This window comes from Tupaia chinensis, unplaced genomic scaffold (assembly GCF_000334495.1).
Source record: "Tupaia chinensis unplaced genomic scaffold, TupChi_1.0 Scaffold000201_1, whole genome shotgun sequence".
In the NCBI taxonomy this organism is placed as follows: domain Eukaryota; kingdom Metazoa; phylum Chordata; class Mammalia; order Scandentia; family Tupaiidae; genus Tupaia; species Tupaia belangeri.
The window spans coordinates 2,513,181-2,517,404 of record NW_006159676.1 but is presented as its reverse complement, the minus strand read 5'-3'; positions in this window follow the sequence as shown (position 1 = coordinate 2,517,404).

Below are 4,224 nucleotides of genomic sequence, written 5' to 3'. Positions count from 1 at the left end.
GGGGAAGGGGTTGGGGGGGGGGGGCTGAAGATCTGCAAGACCCCTTTGGTGGGAATTGGGGTTCTAGGGGCTTCCTGGAAAAAAAAAAAAAACTCCATTGCGTTGATGGGAGGCCACTTGGGAGCCCCGAGTTTCAATAACTTGGAGACACACCCATCTGCAACTGTGGCATTGCCCAGGTGGGCTTGGGACATTGGTGGCCCCCCCAAAGCCCCAGCGACCCTGGTCCCCTGCCTTCCTGTCTGAGCTGGGCGGGATCCGCCCCGAAATGCTGACGGCGTTGCGCGCGCCCTGTGGGTACTGTTATTGCCGTCGAGGTTGTTAGCGCGTTGATTGGCAGAACGTGGCTAAGAGCAAGCCGCAGTCCCAATCGCGTTTTGGAAAGGAACAGCCGCGACCTCCCGCCTTTCTCTCGTTGTCGCTTGCAGCGCTGCCTTGCGCTGGGAGCTCCGAACCCCACTCCATGGCTCTTCCTGGGGTTCAGGTCTCGGCTTCGCCAGCGTCTGGCTCTGTAGGAGGGGCAGGTGTCTCGGAATGCGCTTCAGTTTCCCCAGCTGCAGCGATGCCTGAACCAACGTTTTTGGTGTTTGGTTTGTTTTCAAGAGATTTTTGCTACAGGACGCTTGCATCCTGGAAAGGCAGAGAGACAGAGAGATAGCGAGAAATCACCGCCCCGGAGGAGGGGTGAGGGTGGCCACACCACAATCCCTTTTTCCCTCACATGCCCCGCATAAGTTTCAAGCCACTGGGTCCAGGATTCGAACTGTGGTCTGCTGTGATGTGGATGTGGGAGTCCAGCGATGTAACCATAACGCCCTCTGCTGGTCTCTCTCTCTCTCTCTCTCTCTCTCTCTCTCTCTCTTTTTATTAAGAGGTCTGCCTTAGGGCGGTTTCACTTGCCACAGAGAGAGAGAGATAGTGAACAGGGAGAGAACCCCCCCTCCCCCATGGCTGTATTGCAATCCCTTCTCCTCCATTCTCCTCCTGGGATCTTGGACACGCTCACACACGTACACACGCCTGGCGTGTGTATTAGGCCACCAGGTCCAGGACTCGAACTGTGGTCGGCCACATGAGAGTCTAACAATGTAATTACTACAGCGTCTGCCGGCCCCTGAACCAAAGTTGTAATGATGTGGGTTCCTTGTGGTCCCTGGGAGACTTGGGGTGAGTGGAGTTAGGTCTCTGAGCCTCAATTTCCTTATCCGTCAAGGGAGGTGGAGCCATGTCATGGGACGTTGACTGCGAATTTATTTATTTATTTTTGAGAGATTTTTGCTATAGGGTGCGTGCGTCACCGGAGAGAGACAGAAAGTGAGAAATCACCCCCAGGGGGGATGGCCACACCACAATCCGTTCTCTTCCATTCTCCTCTCAGGATCTTGGGCACGCACACACACACGCCTGGTGTGAGTTTTATGTCACCGGGTCTGGGACTTGAACCGTGGCCAACTACGTGGGAGTCTGGCAGCATAACCATTATGTCATCTACTGGTCCCTGGGATGGCAAATTTATAGACACTAGCCACTTAATGAGTGCCCAGAGACCGCTGTCATCATAATTGTTAATCGTTATGTCACTGGGACCAGCAGTTGGCGTCGTGGCTATGTCTCTGGACTCCCATGTAGTCGATCACGGTTCGAGTCCTGGACCCAGTAGCTTAAACTCATACAGGAGGTGTGTGCGTGCGTGCCCAAGATCCCGAGAGGAGAATGGAGGAGAAGGGATTGCGGCATGGCCATTCCCCCCTGGGGGGGTGATTTCTTGCTTTCTGTCTCTCTGTCTCTCTCTGTCTTTCTGGCGAGTGCACGTGCCCTATAGCAAAAACCTCTCAAAAAAAATAAAATCATTATGTCACTAAATTCTGGTCCCTTTTTTGCCAAGTTTCTGACCAACTTTCCATTTGGGTCAAATTTTTTCTTTTTTTTTTTTAGATTTCTGTCATAGTGCATATGTGCTTGCCAGAGATATATAGAGAGAAGGAAAATTGGAAATCACTCCCCGGGGGGATGGCCATGCTACAATCCCTTCTTCAGTCTCCTCACCGGATTTAGGGCGCACACACACACACACACGTGCCTGGCATGTGTCCCAAGAGGTGAGGTCCGGGACTCGAACCTTGACTTAGTTGCGTGGGATCCAGCCGCCTTAACCTCCACGCCACCTGGTGGCCCCAATTGTTTTTTTAAAAAAAATTATTTAATTTCGGGACCAGCTGTCGGTGTAATGGCTATGTCGCTGGACTCCCACGTAATCTACCACTGTTCGAATCCCGAACCCGGTGGCTGAAACTCACGCCGGGGACGCCAACTGCTGGTCCCTCCACCCTTTTTCTTTTTTAATGGTCACTTTTCAGATGTAGAAACTAAAGACTACCAAGCAGGGCTGGAGCCTCCTGTGTTCCAATCTGGGGTTCAAAGCCTAGGAAAAGATCCCCAATGGTCCAGAACCGGTGCACTCCGGCTCCCAAGGTAACGGCTGCTGGGCAGGACTGACACCCTTAGTGTCAAGAGGAACAGGTGTGGCCGCCCCCCCAGGGCAGCCGGGCCTCCACCTGCCGTCGGTGAGTTGCCTGTGTTTGCTCAGCCCAACCCAGACACTCTTCCGTGTCTTCCAGTCTCAGGGTGGGGCAGTTCCTGCCACATGCCCTGGGTGTGGGGGACCCAAGAGGGGACCTTGGCTTCCGGAAACCAGACAGGCTGGTTCAACCCATTCCTCCAGGGTTGGGACAGGATCAGCCCAGGAGGAACAAGCGGGTCTCCCTGAGTGACTTCTACCACGAGCCACTGAAGCCCAGGGCAGGACAGAGACTTGTCCAGGGACTCCCCTAAGAGCCGGGAAAGGGTGTTCATTGCGATCCCCCTTCCTGATGAGGTTCTGGAGGGTCTGGATGACCCCCCCGTAATGGGGAGGTCCCTACCAACACAGCGCACGAAAGGAAGTCCTCGTAGTTAAAGGTAGGGATGAGGCCAGTAGGTGGCATTGTGGTTAAGATGCTGGACTCTCATGTGGCAGAGCAGAGTTCGAGTCCCGGACCTGGTGGCTTGCTTTCTCACGCTCCTTCTCTCTTTTTCGATATCTGGTCAAATTAATAATAACAGGGACCAGCAGTTAGCGTAATGGCTATGTCGCTGGACTCCCGTGTAGCCGACCACGGTTCGAGTCCCGGACCCGGTGGCTTAAACTCACGCTGGGCGCATGTGCGTGCGTGCCCAAGATCCCGAGAGGAAAATGGAGGAGAAGGGATTGCAGCGTGGCCATCCTCCCTGGGGGGTAATTTCTCGCTTTCTGTCTCTCTGTCTCTCTCTGTCTGTCTGGCGAGCACAGGCACCCTATGGCAAAAACCTCTCCAAAAAAAAAAAAATTAATAATAACAAATAAAAGTAAAGAAATGGGGACCAGCAGTTGGCGTCATGGCTATGTCGCTGGACTCCCGTGTAGTCGACCACGATTCGAGTCCCGGACCCGGTGGCTTAAACTCACGCTGGGCGCATGTGCGTGCGTGCCCAAGATCCCGAGAGGAGAATGGAGGAGAAGGGATTGCAGCGTGGCCATCCCCCCTGGGGGGTGATTTCTCGCTTTCTGTCTCTCTGTCTCTCTCCCTGGCAAGTGCACGCGCCCTAGAGCAAAAACATAAATAAATGCACACATAATTGGGACTCACCCGGCAGGTTCAGAGTCGACTCTGGACGAGCAGATAGTGGCAAGATGGCGCTGGAGCCTTAGCCAAGTCCTGGCCGGAATTCCCTCCAGCCCTGATTACACGACTCATGACATTGGCCTCCCCACAGTAGAAAGAGTAACGTGACTATCCCAGAACCTTCATCACGAGTTGGCTGTCGTACTACCCCGGCTAGCTTCCTAGGTGAGGAGCCTGAGGGTCACGAGGCCCCCAGTCACTTGTCCAAGGTCCCATAGGGCAGAGCCTGAGGGCGGGTCCAGCCTGATGGTATGGAGGACCTAGAAGCCCCTGGAGAAGGAACTTGTGAGACCTCAAGTTTCCCTGCTAGGATGTCAGCCTTGTGTTTTTCTTTTCTGTTAAAGAATTATTTATTTATGTATTATGATTGTTATTTTTCCCCATGAGTTTTTGCCAGAGAAAGACAAAGAGGGGGAGAGAGAGAGAGAGAGAGAGAGGTATTGTTTTTTTAAAAAATTATTATTTTATGTAACTTTATTTATTATATTATTATTTTCCCATTTGATCAGAGACAGCGAGGGAC